This window comes from Polypterus senegalus, chromosome 3 (assembly GCF_016835505.1).
Source record: "Polypterus senegalus isolate Bchr_013 chromosome 3, ASM1683550v1, whole genome shotgun sequence".
Lineage (NCBI taxonomy): Eukaryota > Metazoa > Chordata > Cladistia > Polypteriformes > Polypteridae > Polypterus > Polypterus senegalus.
Window position 1 is genome coordinate 94,309,964 of NC_053156.1, and position 14,996 is coordinate 94,324,959.

Consider the following 14,996-nt stretch of genomic DNA (forward strand, 5'->3'; position numbering starts at 1 on the left):
ATGCGCATCACACACAGTCTATTGCACTCTGTCAGTCAAACATTTGTCTTAGCAGCATGCTCATCATTTTTGTGAGCAAGACTTTTTATTACAAGACGCTTTCTTAGACCGACTTATGAAACAAATTTAGGTTGTTTTTGGAGCTTTAAGAACAAGAAGCAGTTGAATTATATTCTACAGTTGATATGAATTAGTAGACAGTTACTGAAATACATAACTTACCATTTTTCATTTTTCAAATAATATAGTAAAATCATCATGCATGATATATTGTTTCACATTTTTTTGTTTAGGGTGGCTCAGAAATGCCAGGCATTACAAATATTTTATTTAAAAGACACCCCAAAATCATTGACTTATAAAACAAAAATTATTTGAGTGATTGACTGGCAAAACACATTGCAAAAGGTAACAGGCAACTAAGAGCACAAAGGTATTTGGCTAGGAAGCAGAGTTGCAAATATGGGCTTTTCAGATAATGCATTGCTAGGGGCCCCTGACCAGCTGGAGGGCTAATAACATGACGATAATGTATTGGCTCCATCAATGAGAGATGAAAGGGGCAACTGCCCTCCCTCCAGTCCTGGAGCAAGGCTTGAGAAAAGTTGCATTTGAGTCGCAGTGTTTCTTAAGCTACATTCAGAATGTAGCTAAAAGTGACTTGATTCTGAATTTTGGCTCATGATTTTTTTGGTTGGCTATTGAAAGTAATTTTTCAAGTGATTTAAATCCAATGTGACTGTGTATCGATAACAAGCCTAAATCCACAAAATTAATAAAAATTAATTTAAATTTCAACATGTTGAGGCAGACATTTATTTGCTGCAATGTCTGACTGCAAACCCACTCAAAAAAATATCCAAAATGCCACATTTTAGAAATATGTAGCAATTGGGTTATATTGGCAGGCTTTTATTTTTCTTTTCAAATTTTTCCAAAAAGATCAAACACATGTCACATGAATGAAGAAATATAACCCAGTAAGTGCTATACACAGATTTTTGTAAAGTTATCTTTCTATTTAATTAACCAGCCTAAATAGTAGTTTACGGTTACGGTGATTATGTACAATCAAAATCTTATTATCTTATTATTTTTCTGTCCCCCCTGGCCATTGAACCTTACTCTTATTCGATGTTAATTAATGTTGATTTATTTTGTTTTATAATTGTGTCTTTCATTTTTCTATTCTTTAATATGTAAAGCACTTTGAGCTACTGTTTGTATGAAAATGTGCTATATAAATAAATGTTGTTGTTGTTGTTGTTGATTATGCAACTCCATAAATCATAAACATATACATTAGTTTAGGTATCTGAAATGAACTAACTACTGTATCCTAAAATAATCATAAAATTCAATGAAATTGAAATGTAATAATTATCTTTAAACATTTACCCATAATTCCTGTTTTATGATCCTCATCAATGTATGCAGATAAGGCAATATCAGCATCCAATCAGTGCACAACATCAGAGAGTTGTTTTTTTTTTTTTCCAGCAAGAGACCGGCTATAGAGTTTTTTTCTAATATGGCAGGAGTAAAGAATGTAATTAGTGCGGATGTAGAAGGTGATGAACGCAGTAGGAGTTTGTTTTTTGGTGTTTTACCACAAGTTTTACTGTAAGCCAATTTAAGAGAGGCTTACACCTTAAAATTAAGCAAACTTCAGCAATGAAGTCAAAGCCTACAGCTTCAGTTCTGTTATTGTATTAAGTGTTTAAATTTATTTGGATGTGTTTCTCCTATGCTAAGCCATCTTGATAACTGTTATTGTTGTTGTCATTGTTGTTAGACTATTATACTGTTGTCTTAAGTTGTTAACTACAATTTCTAAACAACCCTTCCACCCCCAAAATGTATGATTAGTTAGTGCCCATTGTAGCAGAAATCAACATCTTAATTAAAGAAAGCAACTTATCCTCTAACAGGACAAATCAGTAATCAGGCAACAGAAAAGCTGTTCATTGTATCTTTTAACTACTCCTCGGCAAAATGCCTTACAGGGAACATTCTTCTAACGCAGTCTGTTACAGCATGGTCAGAATAAACAGAGAAACAAAAAAATAGAGGCTCATTTTATAAACTATGTATTTTACATACAGTGTCAATCAATGCATGCATTTTACTCTGATTGGTTCGTTGATTCACATCCAAATGACTTATATAAAATAAAAATCTATCATATTATATTCTGGTTGTTCTTTATATCCTTGAGTTGAGGCACCACCCTTGAAATTTCTGTTCATATAACAACTGTCCATTCTGGTTGCTTACAGGACATCTGCTGACTTCTTAGTCATCTCTTAGTCATCTTTTAGTACATTTTGTTGTTCACTTGTTGCTCTACATAAAATATGTCGTAAGAAACACAGAACTTATACCATACATTAGCAAACTCTTTCCATCAAGCTATGCACCAGTTCATAGATGAAGTTGAATTGGTAGTGTCAAGAAGAAGAAAGAAATCATCCAATGATGGATACCAGACCATCACAAAAAACACTTATATACAGACCCTTGAGAAACCTTGGAAACTTCAACAAAACATGAAGAGAAGGAGCAAACTCAACAGAAACAGCAAAGCATAAGAAATCCCCAGGTCTATCTGTCTGCCCAACATGGATGGACTCCATCACTTGAAGGATACTGATCATTTTATCCTTTGTGTCACACTACACAAGCCACAATCCTCAGGTGATGTGGCACACTTTGAAGTCAAAAGTGATTGCTCAAAATCTGAAAGTGTAAACAAGAGAAAATGTTTTGAGAGCAGAGGCTTTATGTCCTGTAATGTGCAGTGCAGATTATATTTGAATGCTATTAATTTTGTACAAAGCCCTGGTGGTGCTTTACACCTCAATAGCATAGTGCAAAAATGAGTCGAGTTCACAGCACAGTTCTGCTGTGATTTATAAATAGAAATGGGCATTGCTAGGTTAATCACCGAGCTGGCAGTAGTGCAGATGGCACTGCTTGAGTGCTAACGGTTTGTTGGCTACATAAACGTTGCACTGTGCTACCTCCGTGTCCAATCTCATTCCTCAAGGGATCTGGCTACAACAGAATAAATAAATAGATCTATACATACAAACATAAAATAAAAGTGCTACAGAATGCCAGCACGTTTAAAAAGTCATTACAAAATACTGGGGCTATAAAATACAATTCCATGGTAAATACAGTAGGTGTAAAGTCATAAATATCTTTCTGGTGAACCTACTCCATAAATACACACTGCAACAAATGTGATAAATCTTGGGCAGCAAAGAACAGTCTTATGTTTTTGTTTTTCAAATATCTTAAATAACAGGAGCTCTTTTGCAACTTTTCCTATTGTTAACGTAACACAGCCTCTGGGTCTAGATGACTGACAACAAGCTGGAGACGGAAAAGGAGATTTTGAAACTCCACAAAAAGTGTTGACAGAAATTATGCATTAGATATTAGAAGGAAAAATCACACTATACTATGTCACGCTGTTTTTCACTTGCAAAAAAAATATTTGGAAAAAACAGTTTTGTCAGAAAGTATTCAAACCCGTTCACTTTTTACATGTTATGTGGCAGTCTTTTGCTAAACTTGTTTAAATTAATATTTTTCCTTATCAAGCAACCCTCAATGGCCCAGAATGACAAAGGAAAAATGGGATATTAGAAATGTTTTTTGTTAAAAATAAAAAAAAAACTGAACATTCAGATTAATACAAGTATTCAGAAACTTTACTCAGCACTTTGGCAACAATTTCAGCCTGGAGTCGTCTTGGGAATGATGTGACAAGCTTCAAACACCTGGATTTGGGGATTTCCTGACATTCTTTTCTGCAGATTCTCTCAAGCTCTGCCAGGTTGGATGGAGACTGTTGATGGACAGCTTTCTTCAGGACTCTCCAGAGATTGGGTTCAAGTCCAGACTCTGGTTGGGCCACTCAAGAACATTCAAAGAGATGTCCCTAAGTTGTTCCTGTGTTATCTTTACTTTGCGTTTAAGGCCATTGCCCTGTTGGAATTGGAACCTTCAAACCAGTCTAAGTTCCACAGGGCTCTGTTGTAGGATTTCATTAAGGATATATCTGTACTTTGCTCTGTTAAACTTTCACTCAGCCCTGACTAGTCTTCTAGGTCCTGCTGCTGAAAAAACAACACCACAGCATGGTGATGCCACCACCATGTTTCACTGTTGTAATGTTGCGTAGTTGATGAAACAGTGCCTGTTTCCTTCAGACATGATACTTGCAATTGAGGCCAAATGCTCCTATCGTGCTTTCATCATATTGGAAAATCCTATTTCTCACTGTCTGGGAGTTATTTAGGTGCCTTTTTGCAAACTCCATGTGAGATTTTGTGTGCCGTTTACTGAGGATTGGCATGTGTATGACCACTCTGCCATAAAGACCAGATTAATTGATTGTTACAGTGATTATTGCCTTTCTTGAAGTTTCTTCCATCTCCACACAGTTTCTCTTGAGCTCAGCCAGAGTAACTATTCAGTTCTTGGTCACCTCTCTTACCAAGGCACTTCTCCCCTTGTTGCTAAGTTTGGCCTGCTTGCAGAGGCTTAGTGTCCTACTTGAATTCTAGTACTTTCCCTATTTTGAAATGTCCCATTCACTAATATTCAGGTACCGTATGTGCAACAGTCTGACCACTGTTTCAGACTGTATGGTTTGTTAGATAAAATGTTAGAGGAAACCCTACACTCACACTCCCTAACACAAAGTAGTTATTAGGGTCTTCTCCTTTGTATCCCCTTTTGTTATTTGTTTTCTGCCTTTTGGCTTAGAAACCTATTCTGTGAGTTCCAAAGGGCCATGTCTGAAGCCCGGTTTGTTAAATGCTGTACAGAAAAAGGAACCTTGAAATAGAACATTTTTTCTTGCTGCAAATGACAAGCAGTATAGCTAATCCAAAAAAAAAAAAAAATCCATAAAGAACCCAACTAAGTAAAGTTATTTTCATTATCAATAACAGATATTACAAAGGTAGACAACAGTCCAGTGCTCCCCTGTTTTATAGCTATGTGATTTCTTGAAAAGCTTCTAAGCTGCAGGCTACTGTTTGACTTTTCACTTTTCAAGTTTTGAAAGATTCATGCCAAAGAATGCAGGAGATCACTTTTCCGGTTGCTAAATCTTCTGTTAGATTTTGGTCTTTGACCTTCCCTCAGAAGATGGAATATGACATCTGCTATAGGTAATGACAGCTACTCACCTTCAAAGCCAAATCCAGGATTCTTTCAGGTCCAGGGAAGTCACAAAAGTAGTGTCTGCAGGTCAAGGGCAATACTCCCTTGAATATGTCAGTCTAGTCTCATTTTAGGATCATTGAGTAGTCATTTTAGCAGTGAATAATAATAATAATAAAAGACAATGTTAAAAAAGTTAAATAAACTTTGTGTCAGACAACCAGGGACACCCTGATTATGGAAGGACCAGGGGAGAGAGTATTTCCAGGACAGTTTTTCTCCAGGACCAACAGAGGGCAGCCCCCTTGGCTTCCAGTGGGACCACAGGTCATGAGCATAGAAGCTCAGCTCTGTTGGAACCTGTGGCCACTGCCAGGTCCTTTTCGGGGGACTATTTGGCAGCACTTCCGCCACACCCGGAAGTGCTGCCAGAAGAAGCTCGTTGGGCACCTGGAGTCCTTCCAGGTACCCTATAAAAAGGGGCTAGTCGCCAGTAGTCAAAGGCCAGAGTCAGCAGGAGAAAGGATAAAGCCTGTGTGGCGGGCTGGAGGTGGAAGGACTGTGCTTGACTTTGATACTGTGTTGGTGATATGTATTGGGCTGCTTTGTGTAAATAAACCGTGTGCTGTGTGGCAACCTCTGTCCTGCCTGTTCTGTGTTGGGGTTAGGGCGGTTGTACCTGCCTGGGCATCACAACTTTTAGTTATTATTTGCATATAAACAAGAACATCGGTTTTATAGCTACTTTAATTGTGTTAATTGATTTATGTACTGCAGAATAAGGTATGTGCTACTGCAACGTTAGGCACAAGGCAAAAACCAACAGTGGATGAAATGTCAGCCCAGAAAATGCCATAATCACACAAAGACAGCAGCCCTAAATGGAGTCTCCAGTCAGTCAACCTAACCAGCACATTTTTGAGATGTGGGGAGAACCAGAATACCCATAGAATAACCCATGTGAATACTGGAATAACATGCAGAATGTAGAGACATTAACTGGACTGGCACGCAGACATTTTATCTGGTGTAATTATTACCAGATCACAATGAAAATTCTAGTGCATGGTTTGCTTGACATAAAAATGTGTATTTGTTTTTCAAATACAGAGGTAGTTCCTGTGGTTTCTGGCTCCCCAAAACCCAGTATTAGAAAGATTCAGAAATTATAGGATGAATAAATTACTTTTAAAGTTTTTTTTGTAATATTTAAAAATAAATTGACTGAAAAACACTATTAAGCATTGATGGTTTAGTCTATGAAGATTGTTTATAATCCAATTTTTCGATAATTATTTAACCGTACAATGGGAGAGTATTTTGCAGTTAACTATATTTAAAGAAAATGCTACAGTGCCATCATGCTAGATGACAAAATGGATATATTTTGTTGCCATTAATATATATAATTAAATGTAAACATTTTTGAGCAGTAATTTAGTGAAGTAACTGGTGTACCTGTCTGAACAAGAATTTAACAAATGAAAAATTACTATTGCTGTGCCTTGATAAATCATCATAAATTTGTAAATCCTAAAGTGCAAGACTAATGGCTTTACACCAGACCCCTTTAATTTTTAAAACAATAACATAACAATAACATTCTATACAGAAATACTGAGTTTGCTTTTAATGACAGGGTAAGAAGCTTACCAACCTGGGATCATCTCAGCAATAATGGGTTTCTTTACTGCATCGTGACACTTCTGTCTAAGTGAGAATGTTTAGAGGTATGCTGACACTGCGACTGATCTGGGATGTATTGGTAGGATCATATAGCAAAGTTTTCTTCAAATATTGCACAGGAGCAGATTCAATCCATTGCTGGCAAAGCACAAGTCTTGGTCTCTATGTTGCCACCGAAGCACTGAGCAGACAAACGGACTAAAAAATGGATTGGTGGATAGATTAATAATGTGCATTTTTCTTATAAATTATAATCTAGGCTGTCACTGGGTTAATTCTACATAGGACACAAAAGGTACTTATTCACTACCATTCAGCCTTTTATCAAAGGACAGGTTGCAGTGCCACTCATCGTATCAAATGACGCATTATGATTGTCACTTTTCACCTTCCAAAGGTGAGGATGTTGATACAGTTTCTGAAGCATGAAGAGCAAAACAAAAAAGCTAAATGTGTTATTTTCAAACTCAGAATAGCACACTCAAATAGTGTTCAGAAACAAAAAATTTGGCTTAAAATGCATTTTTTCCACAGCTTCATGTTTTACCTAAACAACAAGATACACTTTTATTCTTATGTTTAGATAGGAAGATATAATGCTGAGTAAAGACAGGGCAGAGAAATCATCTTGGCAGCTCCATAAATGAATTACTAAACCTTATCATAAATGATCACATGATATTTTAATAGAAGGACTAACTGGGGCAGCCGAGGATGGGAGCACATAATCTATGGTGTTAACCTATATCAATGAGAAATCTGTGCAAAATCTGGTGTAGATCTGCATACTGGACAAACACCCATTCAGGTTTTATATATTAGATTTAAATATTTGTATCAGCTATGGCTAAAATCACTAAATTATTTAAGAAAAAAACAGTATTTCACAAAATAATATTGTTTTATAATCAGAATTCATTCATTTTTTAGGAACTTAGCTTGTTTTAGACTCTTTTGTGCATTAACTTGGCTGTCTTTACATGGAAAAAGACCTCCTACCTGCATACAAACAGCTCCTAATGACTAGTACCTATCTGCATTAAAAGAACAAATGTTAAATATTTACTGCATGTAAATGTTAAAAACACTTGTGTGTGAGGTTACTTTATAAAAATATTTGGTCACATTCACAGTGTTGAGCCTGAAATTGTTCTTTCTTGTGAGGCCTTTCTGTGTACTTAAGACTCTGGATCAGCAATGGAACAGGTAAATAAACAGCATCTTACCAGGTCAGTTAGCTGATCTACTCAAACTTCCTCTCCCAGGACATCTAAGAGGTAGGAAGCACCCCTCCCTGCCATTAAGACATAGCCCCAGGACTGCTCAGTGGAGGGCTCTCTGAGTGAGCTTAATGAAGCAGAACGACATTAACTACCTGAGAAAGAACAGCAAGAAGAAAAAGAGGAAACAACGCAAAGGAAGAAAGCACAGAGATGATAGGTGTCTGACTGGCGAGGTGTGAAGTTGAGGCGTGCTGATTACCCTTGGCTCAAGGTATCCAGTTATTTCTGAGCTAATGGTGGAAAGTGACAGATGCGATTTCCTCCTAACAAAAACTTCTCATGCTCATACTTGACTTGCTTAGCCACCTGCATCTGAACGTGTAGTGCAGGGAAACCAAATATTTTTCTTGGTTTTTGCTACAAACTCTTGAAGTTGTGTTTTTGGCTGGTGAGGTAAATTCAAAAGACACTTAAAAAGGTAATGTGGTTGTCTTTTTAGGGGTGTGTGTATTTTTAGTATATAGTAAATGTATATTTTAAAGGTTATTAAAGAAAGGAATTAAATGCATTAAAGAAAAAGTCGGGGAAGCTTATATCTATACAATTTTATTAAACAATTAAAATGTTATGTGACAAGGTGCTCTAACAATAGATAGTAGATAACAGATACAGTAAATATAATGGTAACTTTTATTACAGTACAGCTTTTGGGGTTATCAATAAAGCTATTTGAGAGCATGGCTGGATTTCATGGTTGGTTTTTGCTTCATAAATATGACGATTTTAAAAGTTCAATGTAGAAAGTATTGGCTTTTGAGTGGGTGTTTGGCTGTAATGGGGCACAAGGTTGTAACAGGAAAGGGGAAAGCTGCGCAGTATATTTCCAGAGGAGAGTGAGTACTACACTGGAAGCAGGAGATGTCCCATACAGGGATGTGTAGGAAAGTCCTGTATGTGTACTGGAAGCCTCGTAAAAGCAGCGGACATACATATCAGTCTAGAAAGAAAGCATGTGTGGCAAAACAACATGGCTTATAGTTGGGGAAGCTGGAGCCCATTTTGCTTTGGGAGTAGAAAGGACTGGCAGAAGGCAAGAAGTTCATGCCTAACTGATGGTGGGCAGAAGATAGTCCTTAAATTATAGGAGAAAATTGGCAATAAAAAGGATGCCTTAGAGATCAGAAAAGACAACTGTAGCTGCCGAAGTGACTTCCAGACTGGTATCCCTGTAGAAAATGTAACCCGAGAATTGTTTTGAAGGTTGGGGTTCAAAAGCTTCCTCATGGCAGTTGAGTAACTGAGCTTAGAGTCAGGAGGAGAGGTAGTTTGCAGGCTTTAATGGTGAGAGAAAAAGGCCAGGGTCAAGAGAGAGAGAGAGAGAGAGAGAGTTGGCAGAAAAAAACAACAGATTTATCACTGATATTTTGGAGTTAGCCACCCCAACTGTTAGATAAAAGGTAGGATTAGAGTGGCTTCAGGGTTGCTCTTCTTCTGTTTATTTTGTTCTTTTGTGTTCTCCATGTATTCATGCCTCATCATGTTTACTTGAATGAACTATTTTTTCTCTTTTAGGCCTACACAGCAAAACTTTCCATCTTAATTAACAATCAGAGCTGATTCTGCCATATTGGTGAGCAAGGTGTTTGCCTAGAACAACATTTTGACAAGCATCATAGACATACAAACACTCATTCCCCAAAGTCATTGCCTCCTATTCCTCGATCAAATATCTGGGCAACATCACAATCAGACCTCCATGGGGATTTCCACCTTACACTCCTTGATCTAACATCTGTGTTACATCGTACTCAAAACTCAACTCCCCTGACCAGCTCTTCCAAGCAATATACTTAAGACTGTGTTTTGGGCTCAAAATTTTTACTTTCACCTAGACTAGCAAAAAAGCTAGAGCCGGCATGGTCAACAACCTTGCTGCTGTGGTGTTACATGAAGACTATTTAAGAGTTAACATCATGGTAGAGATTTGGCATGTGGTGTTTCTTCTGGGTATGCAGCGTCGGAACAAGGACCACCCTATCAAAAGTTCTTTCAGTTTTCATGTTCTGAATGGTTTTTCCTCTAACATCTCAAAAGACATACAGGTTAGGTTAACTGGTGACTCAAAACTGTGAGAGCAAGTGTGGGTTTGTACATGAGTGGACCCTGTGATGGACTGATGTTAAAGGTGATTCCTGCCTTGCATCCAACATGCTGAGATGTGCTCCAGTCCCCTGTGACCCTGAAATAGATTAAGAGGACTTGAAAATGTTTTCATATGTTATCTTTCATCCATCCATTATCTAACCCACTATATCCTAACTACAGGGTCACAGGGTCTACTGGAGCCAATCCCAGCCAACATAGGGCACCAGCCCACTGCAGGGCACACATACAGGACAATTCAGGATCGCCAATGTACCTAACCTACATGTCTTTGGACTGTGGGAGGAAACCCACACAGACACGGGGAGAACATGCAAACTGCATGCAGGGAGGACCCGGGAAGCGAACCTAGGTCTCCTAACTGCAAGGCAGCAGCACTTCTGCTATGCCACCGTGCTGTCCTGTTACCTTTCAACAAAGTTAAATTGCTTATATTCAACAGAGAAAAGCTTCATTAGGAATGAAAGAGTCCAGAAAAAATCAATAAAAAAATGCTTGATAAATAAAAAGCCTTCTTGTGAAAATTTCTAAAGCCAGTCCTCAAACAGTTTTAAGTTCAGCACTTGTAGCATCCTATAACTCATTATGTAGAGCAACCTTGGAAGAATTCATAATACTCAAAGGTAAATAACTCATGCTGAATGACTGAACTGCATGGAGAAGCAAAGAAATAGTCTCTTAGGAAAAAAAGGCACTCAGGGAAAAATGTTGACTTTTTATACTTTTTAAAAAATAAACAATTAAGTTTGCTGTAATTTAACATGTTAAAGCACTTAATGTCATGTTACGAATTAATGCATTACTTAACCTCTTGATACTTTATTCAGCTCAGCATCAAGGAGCGTTGAAAGTGCAAAATGAGTTAAATGTGCAGAATTCAAGCTGAGCTCAGTTGGCTGGGCTGTTTCAGTGGAAATCAGGCTAGGATTTTTTTTAATAGGGCGATTTTTACCTCCATTGACTGAAATTCCAGGGACATTTTGCAAAGTATACAAAACAGAACTGTACCTTAAAAGAAAAGTAATAGTGATTTTGTAGAGCGGGTGTCAGGAAGATGCCGGGCTATTATAAATATGTACTGTACCAATTTAAAGGACTGACATATCTGAACAATATAAAAGTCAATTAGTATGATAATTGTCACCATGCAGGCTCTCACTTTTGGATCCCAGAATTATGTCAGAGAAACACTGATACAAGTTTCCAATCTAGTTTGCTAACTATTGCAGCACAAAATAGCCTGTTAGCCTCCTAAGGCTATGTCCACAGTCCACACTACAAAATGTTTGTTTAAAAACTGTCTTTTTTAAATGAAAATGATCTCCATCCATATTAGTTTTTTTGCATATCCCTGTCCTCAATAAAAATAACCAAAAACATATATAATATAGACTTTTGCCTACATTGGGCATGCACCCATCTGCGGAGAAATCCTTGAAGAGATGGTAATACCGTTAGCCACAAGTCACTGTAGTGACCAGTAAATTATTTGCATTTTACAAATTCAAACTGTTTCAAAATGCAATTTAGATGCATACTGGTAAGCAACACAACAAGTGCCATGGAAATCAACCCCATTATGTTTGCTATGTTGAAATTTGGCTTTCTTCCATGAAGGTTGACTAAACCAAGCAATGAGATGTTATAATAAGCAGGATCCAGTCAAGGAAGGGTACATAACAAGCATGAACAAATCACAGCATGATCAGTGTCTGCATTTTCAAAAGTCTGCGTTTTCACCCACATTATAGCACTGAAGTATAAAGTATAAAGCTCTAAAGAAGATTTTCAAAAGCCTCCATTTTATGGAATTAAAAATCTTGGGTTAGTGTGGTCAAAAGGTTAAAAGAAAAACTAATGTCTGTGTTTTTAAGAGAAAATGAAGTTGTGTGAGCCAATTCATAAACCATGATCAACCAACACTCACTATGTGCAGAAATTTGATGCTTGGCCGTTGGTTCCGAAAAGGCACATATTTTGTTATGTTTTTGCTGTCATTCACAAAGTCAGCAACACCGCTAGCACTAATTAATGTTATTCAGCTCTTATATTTTATTAGCATGCATCCCTATTTTGAATAAGTGCAACATTCATGTTTCAGTAGTTGGTAGGCTGGCCATTTAAACAGGAATGTTGTGCTTTTTTTACTATGTTGTCCTTCATCTTTGCAGCAAAATTTTTCAATGTGGAGACATTTTCTCCCTTTGCTGCCATTCATTTCTGGTGATAATTTTATTAGTAGATCTACTTTTAATGTAAAAAAAGTTCACAATAAAGCTCATATCCCACCGCATCCTCTGATCATATCTCCTTATGACCCGTGCTTTTTACCGAGTTGTTCTTTCTAGACTATAGACTATTGCAGGACACAACCTGTTAGTCCAAATGCTGCTGGACACAAAGCACACAGTTCCTCAGCGGCCCTAGTGTAGTTTCTTCATAATGTTACACAGAAATCACATTAACAAAATGATCCTGATGGAAAATGATGATCTTTGGTACATACTGAGACAAGTCTTCATTCATAACTACTGTATATGCTCAAATTTCCTGCTGCTTTCAAGCAATTTCATCATTTTCTGAGAAAGTTTGGACAGTGGATAGCAATTCATAACATAACGTTTTCAACTCTCTCAGTACAGATCGGAGTTGTGAAGGGCAGAGCCAATTACACCTGCGCTACAGGACAAGGCAGGAACTAATCCAGATTGGGGCACCAGTTTAACTCTGTGCCCACTTACTCAGGCTAAAAATGTAGTTAACTAAACATGCTGATCTTTGGAGAGAATATGTAGAACAAAAGCTTACACTAACAAGCGTGTCTGCTTCACAGTCAACAAAAAGCATGAGTCTCAGTCCTCGAATGCTGTGTCCATGGGGATGCAATATTAAAATACTACTCCACTAAACAGCCCATTTCATGACAGCTCATTTTATTTACAGATTACTAAACAAATCAATAGTTTTAAGAAATATATTAGTACAATACATTTAAATATATTTTTGTTTTTCCCTTAACAGATTAAACAGAGAAAATGTTCTTACACATTTACAAAAATATAGAGGAGAGTTTACGTTATATGGTCTCTGTGTCAAAAAAAAATGCATTGCCCCCCAAAACATTGTGGTCTAGTTTGTATGAATGCCGGAATTGGACATTACCACAATCAGAAATGTAAATGACATCAGGATTGCCATAAAATGTTAAATTATAATGACACTGTGATTTGTATAAGAACTGATTGAGTCAGATAGTGGCCAAAGTTTTAGTTTTTATGAGGCATATAGGTCAGTCCCAAGTATTATTGCATTTAATGGATGTACAGATATGACAGGTTGATGACACAAGTGACAACAGTTACAGGATGTGCAATACTATTAAAGCACAGGTAGATGCTGTGACAGGCTCAACAGCCATTACATGTGTCAACATCCATAAATCCTCTGCTGAGTGGTGGTACTATCAATAGGTTGAGAGGTAACATCAAGAACCATCGTCGCATAACTTTGACCATTTGAGATTATCAACTGTATTTGCTAAGCTGCTTTAAATGGATATCCAGTCATTTTCAATGATGAGTGTTACTTCTTCCTTGAGGGCTAAAATCCATCAGATCTGCACTTGAACACAATGCAGGCAACAGTGCAATCCAAACAAACTTCTTAAATGACACACCACTGGAACTTCAGGTATCACAGAGCAGGACACCAACACCTACAACATTTGGCTGATCACTGATGCCTGTTCAAAAATACTTCAAGAGACCACAACACTGATCATGTAGTCTATTATGATGGACAACAAAAAAATGCCTGAGCATATAAAGCCACCATTTCCTGTAATCTCCTATTTGACCTTAGCTCCCTTCCTTTTTTCCAAAGGAACATATGTTAACATTCTTGCTCAGTAACTACGCTTTATACACTCTGGCAACTAGTACCCCTCTGGAGGAGCCATTAGTTTTTTGTATATACCACAAAACATAATTTAGACCTTCTAAAAAACGTGCTGTCAATTTCATGGATTTTCCCTGATTTTAATGAACCTCACATATGGTTCAATATTCAGGGTCAGGATGGAGTCACTCTTTCCCAAATTGTTAGGGAGCACAAGATGAACTTAACCTCACATGCTGGTGATTCCCTCTGCCTGGGAACTTCTCACCTTATTAAAAGAAGAAGAGGTTTCAGACTCCAGTTAGTCATGAGGACATACAGTGGGATGCAAAAGTTTGGGAAACCTTGTTAATAGTCATTATTTTCCTGTATGAATCATTGGTTGTTACGATAAAAAATGTCAGTTAAATATATCATATAGGAGACACACACAGTGATATTTGAGAAGTGAAATGAAGTTTATTGGATTTACAGAAAGTGTGCAATAATTGTTCAAACAAAATCAGGCAGGTGCATAAATTTGGGCACCACAAAAAAGAAATGAAATCAGTATTTAGTAGATCTGCCTTTTGCAGAAATTACAGCCTCTAAACGCTTCCTGTAGGTTCCAATGAGAGTCTGGATTGTGGTTGAAGGTATTTTGGACCATTCCTCTTTACAAAACATCTCTAGTTCATTCAGGTTTGATGGCTTCCGAGCATGGACAGCTCTCTTTAACTCACACCACAGATTTTCAATTATATTCAGGTCTGGGGACTGAGATGGCCATTCCAGAACGTTGTACTTGTTCCTCTGCATGAATGCCTTAGTGGATTTTGAGCAGTGTTTTGGGTCGTTGTCTTG